Here is a 17,235-nt window from a genome sequence, read left to right as displayed (position 1 = left end):
GTGGAAAAGATTGCATTAATTCTAGGGGAGAAAATCAACTTAAATACAACACATAACATTCATAGTACAGCAGGTCCTATTTCACAACTTCAAACTTTTACAGTCAACTTTTCACAGACTGATGATGTCATAACAGTCATGACAAATCAAAGGCTGTCCTAGAGACTCCGAATGTAAGAGATCCGCAGGCCTCCCGTCTACCTGCCAGGTGCCACTGTCCTGGAACATGAACCGGAGTCTTGCAAATCGATCCGCTCATCTCAAATTGGGACTTGGATTTATTTTTGTCATTTTTAGTTGTATCTGAAGCGCCCCCTGGGCCGTGGGGTACTCGGTAGCCGGGTCGGTCGATGCTGGGGATGTCATGGTGGCGGTGACCCGGTCCGCGACCCAGAGCGGTTAATTAAAGGAAAAGTAAAACGGGAATAAAGTTTTTGGAGAATAATATTTTGTGACGCCACCTGTGGTATGCGGCTATATAGGGCTACCGCTGCGGTGCAGATCCACTGGAGCCGATGGTGACGCAGCAAAGTTGGTTCAGTTCTCCACAGGCAGAGCTTAGCTCCAGGGCAGTGTAGATGGTGATTTTATGAGGTAGATGTTGTCGGTGCAGTGTAGTGCAGGGCAGTTGATGGCGCATCAATTATTCAAGGACACAGTGGGTCTTCAGGTTTTACTCACAGTTGTTCAAGACTCCAGGTTACAGTTACCGGTGTGTAACATCGTCCTGTGTCCTCCGGGGTAGGAGTCCAGCAAACCCTCAGGTATCTCAGGAGCACTTACACGGGACCCCGTTCTATGTACCTTTTTCGGTCGTCTCACTGCGCTGGCTCTCACCCTCCTGCCCTGCACCTCACAATCAGTGTCCCAAGCTAGTGGCCTCGGGTCTTGTCGGGCGACGTGCTCTCAGTCCCCTGGACCCTATGCGGCCACCTTTTCGGCGATGTAATTGTGGATTTTGGCTGCAACACCTTGAAAATGCTGCTGCCTCCGGTTGGCTAGCTGAGAGTGGTTGTTCTCAACTAGTTTGGGGCCGGTCCCCTTCTGCAGCCTCATCCCTCCATGTCAGCGTGAATTCGGGGTCACGGGTTGCCTCTGCACTCGCCGTGCCTCTGGGATCCCTTCTGTCTTCCTGGAACCCTCCTCACTGCTCCTCTCTTCTTTCCTCTCTCTCTCTCCTCCTTGCTCTCCTGAGCAGAGCTCCTCCTGAGCTCTCACAGACTCCTCTCCACTCAACTCTTTCTCCTGACTCCAAGTCTGTGCTCTACTGAACTTCTTCCTCCATCCACACAAACTACATGGTTCCCCCTCTCTTGGTTCCCCCCCTTCCAGCCAGGGACAGGGCTCCGCAGTGAACAAGTGCATATTGCACCGCCTGCTGGTCTGGCGTGGTGTAGTGTTGGATGTAGATGTGTGGGTCCTGGGTAGTACTCCATCCTTACCTAAGAGTGGGGTACCACACCTCTGGGTGAGATGCAGTACCTCTGTGGCAACTGGACCTGCAGGGACGCCACATTAGTCAGAACTCTTTCATTTTTACATAAGCATCACTATATGACATCTGGCTTTTTTGGTGTCTTTAAGGCCGAGTTCACACAGAGAGTAAATACTCATTATTGCATTTTCGCTGCCTTTTTTATGAATTTTCTCCCTTATTTGATGTGTTTTTGGTGCAGATGTTGAAGCTGTATTTTAAATGTGTTTTTATAATACAGGAAAGCTTTGATTCTGCACGTATTTGGCTGAGTGCAGGCGCCGGGCAGCATAGTAACGCTGTTATCCTGCAGATTAACCCCATATGTGCAGGCTAATAGCGTTATTTCTGGTGACGGTTTCCCTTTAAGCTGTGTATCTAATCCTATCATGTGCAGTTCAATCAAATAATACAGTCTGCTGAGCTGTGTATCTCATCCTATCATGTGTAGTCCTATCAAATAATGGAGACTGCGTTCCCCTTCATCTGGTATTAACCAGAATGCCCTGGGCACATTGCCATTAGGCTGGAAAAGCTCCTCGAAAATAATAAAAAAATATGAAAAAGATGACAGCACCGGGGTCTTTGAAAAATTGATACAATGTGGATTTGTTACCACCACAAAGTGCCCATATACAGATATAAATATAGGTCAAGACTACATTGATTATAGTATTTATTAGGAAAAAAGTGAACGAAGAATGAATTAATAAAGATCACAAAAAAATGATCAAACATGATTCATAATAAGGGCTGGTTCGACAGGTAGGCAGGGTAGGCACTAGCCTAGGGCGCTACCCCTTGTCTCCCCGAGGGGGCTCAGTTTAAAAAAAAAAATGACATTGTTTCGGCCCCTTCCTCCAGTCACAGGCATTCAGTGAGTCACTAACACCGCTCACCGCCTGTCGCTCCCTCTCTGCACTGAATTGTATTTGCCTCTTTAAGACAATCTGAGCGCTGCCCAGGACAGGAGCAAAAGAGCTGTAATCAGCTCCCTCCCCTGCCGGTAACTCCAACAAGACGCAGGCTACTTCCGGTGTGTTCTCTGTTACAGGATGGCGCCACACAGGAATACGGCACTAGAAACGCCATCAGTTTTGTTACAAGTTGCATCTGTCACATGACCTTAATTGAAACCCACGGCCTCCATTATACTAACAGCTATATTAGTTTCCATCACTATCCTTGGGTAGGACATGTAAAATATAGAATGTCAGGGATGAATATCGCTATTTGTCCCTTGTAATGTGTAATTGGTCCACAAACAATGAACGATTCTATATAGAACTTTGACATTGCGCTCCCTTTTAAGCCTCATCCCTAAAGTACGCCACATTTTTTTTACTTGTGCTGGTATTTTTTTGGTGAGAAAAGTAATAATTTGAGTGGAAGTGGTCGTCAGAGATTATTATCGGACTGATCGGAGGGAGGAGGTGCAGTATTAGGGGTCCTGTTACCTCAGTTTCTTGCCTATTCCTTTGGTGGGGGTCACCATAGGCTTCATTTGCCTAAGGCACCAAAATACCTTGTCCTTATCATGATATTAATAAAAATAACAAAAAGCAGATCTGTATATGAGAAGAATTTAACCAAACGCACAAAAGACACTTAGATGTTTTATATATACATATATATATATTTGTGCAATAAAGTTGTTACAAATTTGCAATGATGATAAAAGAAAGTGTGTAGATACAGTGACTTTCTATAGAAAGGAGCAGATGATTCTGCTCCTCAGGCCTCGGCTTACACTTTTGCCGCTTTTGGACATCCAGGTCTGGATCACACATGAGAGAGGAGAAGAGCAGGAATGTGTGACTTGTGATCTGTATAGTTGGAGTTTTCCTGGATTCCTTCAGCATCGCGATTAGCCATATGGCCTTCTGTCTGACCATGGTCAGGAAGGTGAAGGAGCAGCCGCTTCCTTCTGTCTGACCATGGCCTGGTAGAGGAAGGAGCAGCCGCTTCCTTCTGTCTGTACATGGCCAAGTAGGAGAAGGAGCAGCCGCTTCCTTGTGTCTGTACATGGCCAAGTAGGAGAAAGAGCAGCCGCTTCCTTGTGTCTGTCTGTACATGGCCAAGTAGGAGAAGGAGCAGCCGCTTCCTTGTGTCTGTACATGGCCAAGTAGGAGAAGGAGCAGCCGCTTCCTTCTTTATGTCCATATCTTGTAGTCGTCTCCTTACCACCACATTGTAGATGAGTCGTCCAGATGGTAACATAGCAAGTATGGCTGAAAGAAGTCCTTCAATTTCAGCCTTTAATTACTTGCTATGTTGATCCAGAGGAAGGCGAAAAATAACCCTGAGGACTCGTTGCTGGATCATCCTCATATCAAGGGAAAAAAATTCCTTCCTGACCCCAAATATGGCGATCGGAATAAATCCCTGGATGTTTGGTGCTCAAATCTACTTGGATGTTATGTGGTGGAAGCTCGGTAGGTTTGTCACAGTCCGGTAAATAAGAAAGTCCAGTGTAAGTGTCTCATCCGATTAATGTAAATCTTCATTCCTGGATGTTGCTGGAATGGGGCTGATTTTTATCAGCCTAATACTCCTGCTGGAAGAAGAGAAATATACACGTCTGAGAATCAGCCCCTCACATACAGTATATACAGTACTAGGGGGATATAGCGATAAGGTGTATAGTGGGTAAGTGTGTTACTGGGTAGTGATAACACTATGGATGTCTGTATGTGTTGTACTTACATAGCAATATGGGAATGGTGGGTCGGCTCTGCCGGACTCCACATCGCTCCAGTCTATAGAATAGAAAAACGGATGCGATCTGATGGATGATGTAATGGCAGATCGGGCAGATGGAGATTTGCAGAGAAGCTAGAAAATGATAGAGACCATTAGTCATTATATTATGTATTATTACTGACAAGTTTTTACACAATGTCTATGGACTATTCCCATCTTATCTTCTATCTCTTTTAGTAATCCCCCCATCATACTTATCCATCTGATCTTACTCACCCCTTTTATGATGTCCATGGTATGACAGCAGATCCCAGGTGGAAAATAAGGGATGTCATCACGCAGAGACTGGTGGTATTCATCCATTGTGCCTTTGCAATAGAATGGCTGGTCACCTACACTCATTATATATAAGATGACGCCGAAGGAAAAGGAGTCTGCCAGATGGTTGTAGCCTTTACTGTCCATTATCTGTGGAAACATGAGATTGGAGAGGAGCTTAATATACCGGGAAGGGGATTTACACACAGAGACTATGAGGACCGGTCTGTGATTAGATATCAGCAGGATACATTGGGATCAGATTATCCCTCAATCCTACTATTGGCATCAATCACACAGAGATGTTCCTTACCTCGGGCGCTATGTAACCCTTAGTGCCAACCTTGTTCTTCACTATGCCATCCTCAAATACATTCATGGCTGCTAAGCCAAAGTCGGAGATTTTGATGTGTCCGGTGTCTTGGAGGAGGATATTATCTGGCTTCAGGTCACTGCAGGGAGAAGGAGCAGATACTGATTGTGAGGACAATTCATGGAAAGAACTTTCTACAATAGATATGTAAGGAGACAACAGAGAGTCACAGGTGACAGATTTATGAAGGTGAAATGATTACCGATGTATGATGCCGCGTTCATGCAGGAACTGGAGTCCGCACACCATCTCTGCCGCAAAGAGTCTGTGGAGTAGAAAGGATGGATCAGTGGTTACATGCACAATCATACAGAGAACATGAGGAGATCACACACGTGTCCTTTTCATGTCATTATTTTCTCCTGTTGTCGTTGTCCATTGCTCTAGGACTACAGTGCGAGGGCAACGGATTATTAATATTCAGTATAAGACGTTTACCTTGTTGTCCTTGTGTTAAACAGCATTGAATCTGCCATGTGGTCAAACAGGTCTCCTCCGGCCATATAGTCCATGGCTATCACATACTCCAATGGTGATTCCATAAACGCCCGCATAGTCATTAGGTAGGGGCATCCTGCTGCCATTCTCAGGACTTCTAGCTCTGTAGAGAATATGTCCTCTCTACAATAACTTCTGTCCATGATTTTAATGGCCTGAAGTCCTTCATTAACCAGATCTAATGCCAAGATGACCTGGAGAAAAATCACAACAGATCAGACCAAACTCCCATCTATTAGTGTGTAGTAGTTCACTAGTTTATCTCATATATCATTACATATGAGAATCCTGTAATGAATATGTACAACCCTCCTGTGCATCTGGTGCAGGATACATTGATGAACATGGTGGAGGATAAATTCACACTTACATTTCCGAAGCCTCCCTTTCCAAGAACTTTCTGGAAGTCAAGGCTGTCAAAGTCAATAGTATTATTAGTGTTGACCACTTCTCTCAGGGGTGAAATACAGATTCTAGCATCACCGGGGTCTTCTTCTGGCATGTCTGCTATGTCAGGGGGTATCATAAGGCCTCCATCTGCTGAGAAAATACAAGATTTATTAAACCCTTTGCGAACACATAATGGAAATGTTTGTCATGTTGTGCATAAAATGTATGAAGCGGGCTCATTAGCTGAGCATGCACCATATCAGGCAGATGCTGGCTGTATTACATAGCTGACACTTGCCTATAACTGCAGCGACTGGAGCACACTCCAATTACTGTAGTTTAACCATTTCAATGCTGACAGTGATATTTAAATGAAGCTATTGCCGATTTGAGTGCACCAGCACCTATTAACCCCCCAGGACACTATTGCAGGTGGTCAATTGTTTAAAATGACTACCTGGGCCTACTGCTGAAAGCCCCAGTCTGTCACTTTTGGCCTAGTGTTAAGACCAGCCTGGCTTAATTTCATACGAGAATGTCAATTTATCTATATACAGTTCTACCACAGTATATAGTACAAGCGATCAGAAAATCACAGGTTTAAGTCCCCCAAGGAAACTAAAAAGTGAAGTAAATAAAAAAAATAGTTTAAAAAAGGGAAAATGTAAAAAATATTTGAATCACCAAATTGACATAATTATAATCATATTTATAAGCACATCTTGTATCACGACATCCGCATAAGTCCGATTTACAAAAATATAAAATTAAATATTGCAAACAGTGAACACTAACATGATAAAAAAATTAAACATTAGAATTGCATTTTTGGGGGGCGCTGTATCCACCTAAAAAATTGCAATAAAAAGATATCACAATGTCCTGTCTACCCAGGAAAGGTATCAATAAAAGCTACAGTTCACCACGCAAAAAATCATCAAGCCCTCACACATCTCCATCCAGCGATCACAATCACACAGTTCCAATGTCTCAGAACATGGCCACACAAACCATTTGTTTAAATAAAATTCTTAAGTATTTTTTAGAAACCCCTATGCAAGTTCAGCAGTATCATAGTGTAGCACCCTGAGGATTCGGCTGCTACAGGGGTATTGCACCTCAACCCAGAGGTGTGATATTCCACTCCCGGGTAAGGATGGAGTGTGGAACTGAGCTCGGTAGGCTGCATGCACTACATACATCCCATTTCCGAGGAGCAGGCCGACGGTACTCCCACTTAGAAATGTGCAGGTACGACCGAGTCTGTTCCTGGCTGGAGTGGGAGGGGGGTGGTACATCCCAAGTAGTGTAGGGGCAGATAGGGGGAGCAGCCTGGGTAAAGATAGGAGCTCATTGGGTGCTGGTCACCTGAGCTCACACATAGAGGGTGTATATAAGGTGGGCACCATCAAAGAACAGGGTCAGATGCAGAGAGTCAGATGCAGAGAGTCAGTGAGTTGCAGAGAACAAGTCAGGAGCAGAGGAGAGAAGAAAGACCCAGAGTGAGAGAGGAGAAAAGAGAGAGACCCAGAGGCACAGAAGAAAAGGACTCTGAGATCCCAACTAAAATCCCCGGGTGAAGAGTCGGCATCAGGGTACCGGAACCCAAGCTGGTGGGGGTAAAAACATTCCCCAGCCAGAGACTGGAGACCGTGGGCAGCGTTTGCCACGGTCACCCATCACATCCACCCCGAAGGCACACCACATGAAGGGTCAGGGAACCCAGGGCCAAGGGTGTCCCAACAGAAGGCCCGAGGGAGCTGGACCTAGGTGGATTACTGGTGGGGACGGCCAGAGAACGGGACAGAAGGAGAGCTCAGGGCCACGCTCCGGACTTGTTTGGGGGTTGGCTGGATCCAGGACCTGGTGGACGCAGCACGGCTCGGGTGGTCACTCGCAGCTGGAGTGACCAGTACAACATCTGCAGTAAGTAAACACCCTTAACTGCACAACCCGACTCTGTCTTCATTGCCGTCTGCACTGCACCACCACAACCCCCATCCTCTGCACCTGTCCCCTCTGAGGCTATACCCCTCCCGTTGGGGGTTATCCCACCAAGCTGCGCACCCACCATCAGCCTCAGCGGACCCTGCTGCAGCGGCGGCCACAGTGACCGCATCACAACGGGTGGCGTAGTCGACACAAAAGAACTCTTAATAACATCTGTAGGACTGCCACATAACACTGAGCTTGACGCCCTGGGCACGGGCCGGGTCACAGCCGCTCGGAGACTACAACCCCCCATCTGATCCGGTGCCGGGTATTCCCCTCAAAAAGGAATATGTCCCAGGGGGCGCGTCAACTTTGGCGTAGTCGGCAGGATTACGTGCCCGCAACACCCGGGTACTGCGTGCCTGAAGAAAAGTGCAAGTTTACCTCAGAAAGAAGTCTCCCGCCGGTTCCGGAGGGTCCACGCCATCGGACCCCATCACCAGTCGTTTCCCGCCGATTGTCCGCCATTTCCAGCTTGTTCCCGCCATCTGCAGAGTTTCCCGCCACTGGGCGACGCTTCCCGCCAAATCCGAAGATTTCCCGCCTTGGAAGAGCAGCGGACGCCATTATGGGCGTGCCAAAGGAGGGCAGGAGGCCGCCTCCCATCGTGGGCCAGGACAGAAAATGGCGCCAAAAGTGGAAACCGCCCCCACCAACAGAGACTGTGATGCTGGAGGTGTCTGTCAGCGTGAAAGAACTGCCCCTGGAGCTGACAGTCACCGAGTGGCCCCGGGACCGCCCTCGAAGTGGGAGGAGACGAAAGAAAAGAACGAAGATGGGTGCCGCCTGGAGCAGTCTGGAGCGAGCGCACCCGGAGGCAAGAAGTCTGGAGAGGAGTAGCCGAGAAGCTCACCCGGAGATGTCCAGAGAGCAGAGCAGCACCGGCCCGCTAGCCAGGAGCCTGCTGGAAGAAGAGCAGAGCAGCACCGACCCGTTGGTCAGGAGCCTGCTGGACACCACGACCCCACTAGGCCTAGTGGAGGTCCTTGCACAGCTCCCCCGAGACCGGGAGTGTGCACAGACTGCCCTGGAGGGCCTCGCACGGAGGATGGCCCGGGTACAGCGAGAGACATTGGCGGAGTGGAGCCGGGAGATGGCCCAGCAAACCAAGACCCGGAGCACGCCAGCCGAGATGAGGAAGCAGACCGCCTCTGAGGATGGCGCGGGAGGACCCAAGGCCGGAGACGGCGCCGAGGAGGGAGCCGAACGCATGGAGGCAGGTAAAGGGGACGCCTATACCCCAAGCCGTGACACCGCTTACCTGCCCCAGCTCCCCGTCGCAGAGCCCGAAAGTCCCCCTGCTGTGCCCGAAAACGCCATGTCACCGACGCAGACTAGGCCCCAACCGGAAGCCGCCGCCGCGACCCCTGTGACGTCACGCGCCTCGACCCGGAGCGTGACAAAGCAGGAAATACCACCAGCCTGGTCGCAAGGCCTAGTACCCCCGGGCGCCGCATCACCAACAGCGCCCCCTACCTCCGCGGAGCCTCCGGCCTGGTCGCAAGGCCAGGTAGCCCAGGGCGCCGCCGTCCTAACGGTGCCCTTCACCTTCCAGGTGCCCCAGGCCTGGCCGCAAGGCCTGGGCAACCCGGGCGCCACCACCACCGCGCCCGCGCCCGTAAAACCAAGGGTGCCACACCTGGGGGAGGACTTGTTCAGCCAGCTCACATGGCCGGACGGGCGGCCCTTCATCTGGCCCGAAGAATACCATGAGCTGGAACGGCAGCAGAGACTAAGACCCCTGGATGAACCCCTGATTCCGGCTCCGAAGCCCGTGGCACGGATCTCGCCCCCGCTAGCGGAAGCACAGTTTGAGTGGGACCCCACCGGAGAAGATCTAATGGGGTTCACTCAGGAAACCAGGGCAGCTGCAGTAGAGCGCGCTGAGTGTTGCCGACAGCAGCTCGAGGAGTTTGCGAGGGAGCGGAGAGAGAGGCGGGTCCGGGAACAGCAGGCCCAAGTACGGAGTGCCGAGCAGAAGAGCCGGACCAGGAGGGACCCCCGTGCAGCGCATTGTCCCCGCACCATCGGGACAGTGATCAAGTTCAACCAGCAGCATGGGTGGGGCTTCATTCGAGACAACAACACCCCCGGCGACGTCTTTGTCACGCGCAGAGACGTGGAGTCCCATCTGCCGGAGGGGCACAGAGGTCGTGACCTCTACATCGGAGACGAGGTCACCTTTACCCGGCACAAGTGTGCCAAAGGACCTTACGCCCTCCACGTACACCGCCTGACGGAGGAGGAGTTGCAGTGTGAGGAGGAGGAGCAAGAGGACCCGGACGGGTCTGAAGTTACAACCAGTTATAAGCAAAGAGCAGGAGGAAGACGCCGTTGAGTGCGGCAGAGCAGTGATGTAAATAGTTACCCGATCGGGGTATAAAGAAACTGTTGCTACATATATATAGTCCCCGTTGGGACCAGCTGAGTGAACTGTTTACCCGTTAACCCCTTAATCCCACAGGCTGAGGACTGTGAGCAGCCATTCCCTTCCCTCTACCTGGCCGAGGACTGAGAGCGGCCAACTTCCCCTGTATATAGTTGCGCTTCCTAAAGCGCCCCCTACCGGTTTTATAGGAAAACCAGTTTTCCAGAGAGACTGTCGCACTTTACCCGGTCACACGTTGCACAGTGTCCGGAGGAGGAACCTGAAACGAGAGACGACGAGAATGTTGATATGAAAAGTTTTATATATATAATGTTTTATATGTTTTATATGTTTATGAAAAAAAAAAAAATGTATGTTTTGGTGTTATTTATGTCTTACAGCCCGAGGACGTGCTGTGATTTACCAGGGGGGAATGTAGCACCCTGAGGATTCGGCTGCTACAGGGGTATTGCACCTCAACCCAGAGGTGTGATATTCCACTCCCGGGTAAGGATGGAGTGTGGAACTGAGCTCGGTAGGCTGCATGCACTACATACATCCCATTTCCGAGGAGCAGGCCGACGGTACTCCCACTTAGAAATGTGCAGGTACGACCGAGTCTGTTCCTGGCTGGAGTGGGAGGGGGGTGGTACATCCCAAGTAGTGTAGGGGCAGATAGGGGGAGCAGCCTGGGTAAAGATAGGAGCTCATTGGGTGCTGGTCACCTGAGCTCACACATAGAGGGTGTATATAAGGTGGGCACCATCAAAGAACAGGGTCAGATGCAGAGAGTCAGATGCAGAGAGTCAGTGAGTTGCAGAGAACAAGTCAGGAGCAGAGGAGAGAAGAAAGACCCAGAGTGAGAGAGGAGAAAAGAGAGAGACCCAGAGGCACAGAAGAAAAGGACTCTGAGATCCCAACTAAAATCCCCGGGTGAAGAGTCGGCATCAGGGTACCGGAACCCAAGCTGGTGGGGGTAAAAACATTCCCCAGCCAGAGACCGGAGACCGTGGGCAGCGTTTGCCACGGTCACCCATCACATCCACCCCGAAGGCACACCACATGAAGGGTCAGGGAACCCAGGGCCAAGGGTGTCCCAACAGAAGGCCCGAGGGAGCTGGACCTAGGTGGATTACTGGTGGGGACGGCCAGAGAACGGGACAGAAGGAGAGCTCAGGGCCACGCTCCGGACTTGTTTGGGGGTTGGCTGGATCCAGGACCTGGTGGACGCAGCACGGCTCGGGTGGTCACTCGCAGCTGGAGTGACCAGTACAACATCTGCAGTAAGTAAACACCCTTAACTGCACAACCCGACTCTGTCTTCATTGCCGTCTGCACTGCACCACCACAACCCCCATCCTCTGCACCTGTCCCCTCTGAGGCTATACCCCTCCCGTTGGGGGTTATCCCACCAAGCTGCGCACCCACCATCAGCCTCAGCGGACCCTGCTGCAGCGGCGGCCACAGTGACCGCATCACAACGGGTGGCGTAGTCGACACAAAAGAACTCTTAATAACATCTGTAGGACTGCCACATAACACTGAGCTTGACGCCCTGGGCACGGGCTGGGTCACAGCCGCTCGGAGACTACAACCCCCCATCTGATCCGGTGCCGGGTATTCCCCTCAAAAAGGAATATGTCCCAGGGGGCGCGTCAATAGCTGTAACTGACATGGAGAATCATTTTGTCAGGTCATTTTTACCACTCAATGAACATCTAGAAAAAAACAATGTTGGAATCACTTTTTTTCCACAATTTTACCACAGATTAAATCTTTTTCCCCGTGTTCCAGAACATTGAATGGTAAAATAAATAATGTTCAAAACTACAGCTCGGCCACTAAAAAAACAAGTCCACATACAGCTACATTGCCAGAAAAATTAATAAATAAATAGTTATGGGTTTTCAAAGGAGGGGGAGAAAAAAAAAGGTTGCCTGGTCAATAAGGGGTTAACAAATGTAGCTCCAGAGAAAATATTATAATTTTAAATGGCATTATGTAAATGAGCAGGAAATGTCTAATATTTGGGCTCTCATTTATCAAAACTGTCCAATAGCAAAACTGTCCTTGTTGTCCATAGCAACGAATCACAACATAGATTCCATCTCTTAACATTCTATGGAACAATGAAAGCCGCATTGTGATTGGTTGCTATGGGCAACAAGGACAGTTTTTCTGCACTTTTGATAATTGATGCCAGTACATAATATTAGGAGTATAATCCTCCTCACCCCCAGTCTTATTACACTGAGCAGATCCATCTTACCTGGTCCATCTGTATCCAGTGATGTGTTTGGTGGAGAAACACTCAGCTGTTTGTTCTCTGGGATGGAGATGTTTTCAGCTGATGACCTCGACCTCCGCAATGCACCATTCCCATTTATAATGGATTTAGCGTAGATGAGACGTCTTCTACATTGGACAACCCAGTCTCTGCTGTTCCTGATCCTCTTCTGGGCTGCCACTCTTTGTAGTTTCGGTGCCTCCAGACTTTCAGATCTGGAGGATGTCACTTGTCTCGGTGTCTCTTGGAGAACCTCTTCCAGCTCTAACTCTGCGCTGATGTTTCTCCTCTTATTGAGGATGACATCTTTGTTCCTCCTCCTTATTTCAGGGACCAGATCTCCGAGTTTTTTCAAGGCGATAAGTATGGCCCTCTGAAGCTCAGCGGAGGCTGCAGAGTGAGACTCCATGAGGGTCTCCATTTTCCTTCTCTCTGTAAGGATCTCATGTCTTTTGGTCTTTCTCATTTTGTCCAGAGTTTGACGTTTGGACGCCATTTCTGAGGCGTCAGTGTCCACGTCCGGTAGTATAAAGCCTTTTCGCCCAATAGCGAACAATGGTACCTGCTCTTCATTTAATCCTCTCCTCTCACTGAGAACCCGATCTCTATGGGCTCTTCTTCTCTCTTTATCCATTTTATAATCAATTTTTGCTTCGTTCGTGACGAAAAACAAAAGGGGCTGCCTCACCCTTGGGAGTCTGTAAGGCAGTGATTTCCCTTAGGCCGGAACACTGGGATATAGAATGCGGTGATGTCATCACATCACTTGTGACATCATTTTCATTCTGATCTCACCTCACAATGAGATAGATGGATAGATAGATAGATAGATAGATAGATAGATAGATAGATAGATAGATAGATAGATAGATAGATAAGAAATAAGATAAAAAACAGCACAAGCAAAAAGTTTAGGTGAAAAGCCCCCTGTTATATACCAGTCCTCTTATATAATCCAAAAATATGTAGGCAGCACACAGATGAAGTAGAAAAATTTATATTATGTAATAGCCCATGTAGCTTCAGAAAGGTGCACAATACTGGACCGAAACGTCGCCACATGGGCTATTAAATAATAAAAAAAAAAAAATTCTTCAACTGTGTGCTGCCTCCATATTTTTGGATTAGATAGATAGATAGATATCAAATTTGGAGGATGATGAACCAAACTTTTGCTTATAAATAAATAAATATACATATATATGCACTGTGTGTTCAATTTGTATTTTTGATTATTCATTTTAATATTGAACAACTCCAGTGCAGTCGGTCAATTTAAAACGTTAATAAACCTGAACCCTGAATATTTAGGAAAATAAAAGTGAGGTTTTGTCTTTCTTATGAGAATATCTATGTGTGCAGAATTATTATTGTTTTTTTTAAACTCGTTTCTTGAAGAATTCTTTATAATAAATGTTACAAACATACAGCAATAAGATAGAAATCCGAATCCTGTTATAAACATCAGTAAATATCCATTTTAAAACAATGTTGCAGGTATTGTATCACACGTTTAACAATAGATAACTGCAATACAGTAAAATATTTAATATATATAATCGTCTTATCCTGTCTGTCTGTCCAGGAAATCCCGCGTCGCTGATTGGGCCAATCAGCGACGCGGGATTTCAGAAAAAGATGGCGGCCGTTAGCGGCTCATCTGCCGGACGGAAGTCAGCGGCGATGCAGCCGGGAGATGAGCGGCGCTAGCTGCTCATCTCCCCGCTGCTGGCAGCACAAGTACCCCGACGGGCGGCGCCGCTGACCTCCATGCGGCTACTGTCGGGAGATCAGCGGCTTGGGCCGCTGATCTCCCGACGGCAAGTGTGAAGGGAGGGACGGCGACGCTGCCCGGTCCTCAGTAATACGGTTCGCTGATTTAAACACCGCTCTGCTGATTGGTCGCGGCCGCTACCAATCAGCGAGATTGGCGCCAAATTTAAACAACGCTCTGCTGATTGGTCGCGGCCGCCAGCAGCGAACAATCAGGGAGATTGGCGCCAAATTTAAACACCGCTCTGCTGATTGGTCGCAGTCGCCACCAATCAGCATTATTGGCGCCAAATCTAAACCCCGCTCTGCTGATTGGTTGCGACCGCTGGCCGCGACCAGTCAGCGATATTGGCGCCAAATTTAAACACCGTTTTGCTGATTGGTCTCGGTCGCGACTAATCAGCGATTTTAGCGCCAAATTTAAACAAGCTCTCCGGTCCTCACTAACACAGTTCGCTGAATGGTCGCGGCCGCCACCCGCAACCAATCACCGATATTGCCGCCAAATTTAAACACCGTTTTGCTGATTGGTCGCGGTTGCCGGCCGCGACCAATCAGCGATTTTGGCGCCAAATTTAAACAACGCTCTGCTGGATGCACCCGGTCGGCCGCGTACATATTGTAGAATACCCGATGCGTTAGAATCGGGCCACCATCTAGTATTAATATGTAGGACATTGAAGTATCGGAATTATGTGAATATTACAGAGATCAAAGTATTTATTATTCAAGACAGGAGGACAGTCTTCTTGATCCATTTTATATCAGGAATCTCATCATCCCATGTATTTAGGAACCTGGAGCACATCGGGCTGCTACATATTTTTTAATTTCTTTGATTATTATTATTTATTCTTTCTGAATAACCTATTATTTTTTATTCCTTATGGTTCATTTTTCATTATTTTTCTTTATTTTTCATCTTTTATCTTTATTTTTCCCCTTTTTTCATCTTTATTTTTTTATTTTATTTTATTTTTTATTAATTTTATTTTTTCCTTTCTTTTTTTTCATTTTCATTTTTATTTTATTTTTCTTTCCTCTTATTCAGTCTTTTCCTATGTTTTTTTCCCTTCCTCTACACTTTTTATCTGCTCCTAGCATGGTTTCATTTTCCACCTCTTTCTCTCTTCTGTTTTTTTATGACAATAAAACTACCCCTCCTGCTTTCCCACCCATTCCTCATGTTCTGCTCCATCCGTTAGTGGCCTGACATACAGTACAGACCAAAAGTTTGGACACACCTTCTCATTTAAAGATTTTTCTGTATTTTCATGACTATGAAAATTGTACATTCACACTGAAGGCATCAAAACTTTGAATTAACACATGTGGAATTATATACTTAACAAAAAAGTGTGAAACAACTGAAAATATGTCTTATATTCTAGGTTCTTCAAAGTAGCCACCTTTTGCTTTGATGACTGCTTTGCACACTCTTGGCATTCTCTTGATGAGCTTCAAGAGGTAGTCACCGGAAATGGTTTTCACTTCACAGGTGTGCCCTGTCAGGTTTAATAAGTGGGATTTCTTGCCTTTTAAATGGCGTTGGGACCATCAGTTGTGTTGTGCAGAAGTCTGGTGGATACACAGCTGATAGTCCTACTGAATAGACTGTTAGAATTTGTATTATGGCAAGAAAAAAGCAGCTAAGCAAAGAAAAACGAGTGGCCATCATTGCTTTAAGAAATGAAGGTCAGTCAGTGCGAAAAATTGGGAAAACTTTGAAAGTGTCCCCAAGTGCAGTTGCAAAAACCATCAAACGCTACAAAGAAACTGGCTCACATGAGGACCGCCCCAGGAAAGGAAGACCAAGAGTCACCTCTGCTTCTGAGGATAAGTTTATCCGAGTCACCAGCCTCAGAAATCGCAGGTTAACAGCAGCTCAGATTAGAGACCAGGTCAATGCCACACAGAGTTCTAGCAGCAGACACATCTCTTCAACAACTGTTAAGAGGAGACTTTGTGCAGCAGGCCTTCATGGTAAAATAGCTGCTAGGAAACCACTGCTAAGGACAGGCAACAAGCAGAAGAGACTTGTTTGGGCTAAAGAACACAAGGAACGGACATTAGACCAGTGGAAATCTGTGCTTTGGTCTGATGAGTCCAAATTTGAGATCTTTGGTTCCAACCACCGTGTCTTTGTGCGACGCAGAAAAGGTGAACGGATGGACTCTACATGCCTGGTTCCCACCGTGAAGCATGAAGGAGGAGGTGTGATGGTGTGGGGGTGCTTTGCTGGTGACACTGTTGGGGATTTATTCAAAATTGAAGGCATACTGAACCAGCATGGCTACCACAGCATCTTGCAATGGCATGCTATTCTATCCGGTTTGCGCTTAGTTGGACAATCATTTATTTTTCAACAGGACAATGACCCCAAACACACCTCCAGGCTGTGTAAGGGCTATTTGACCAAGAAGGAGAGTGAAGGGGTGCTACGCCAGATGACCTGGCCTCCACAGTCACCAGACCTGAACCCAATCGAGATGGTTTGGGGTGAGCTGGACCGCAGAGTGAAGGCAAAAGGGCCAACAAGTGCTAAGCATCTCTGGGAACTCCTTCAAGATTATTCTAAGACCATTTCCGGTGACTACCTCTTGAAGCTCATCAAGAGAATGCCAAGAATGTGCAAAGCAGTCATCAAAGCAAAAGGTGGCTACTTTGAAGAACCTAGAATATAAGACATATTTTCAGTGGTTTCACACTGTTTTGTTAAGTATATAATTCCACATGTGTTAATTCATAGTTTTGATGCCTTCAGTGTGAATGTAAAATACAGAAAAATCTTTCAATGAGAAGGTGTGTCCAAACTTTTGGTCTGTACTGTATATGATAAGGTTCCGCTTTGTATCTTATTTTACAGTTTGGGATAAATTAGTTCTAGATCAGGACTCTCCAGTGGACTTTGGACTTGGGGCTTCTTTGTGACCACCATTCAATCCCCCCACCTTCTATGTACCATCTGTTTCATTTTTTATAGTCCCATGTTAAGTATTGCTTATTTCTATTTTGCGTTGTACCCTGCATATTTATTTCCCCATAGAGACATAGTATCT

Source organism: Phyllobates terribilis, unplaced genomic scaffold (genome assembly GCF_046119375.1).
Source record: "Phyllobates terribilis strain yellow unplaced genomic scaffold, ASM4611937v1 Scaffold_580__1_contigs__length_1029797, whole genome shotgun sequence".
NCBI lineage: Eukaryota > Metazoa > Chordata > Amphibia > Anura > Dendrobatidae > Phyllobates > Phyllobates terribilis.
Note: the sequence above shows the minus strand (reverse complement) of the source record.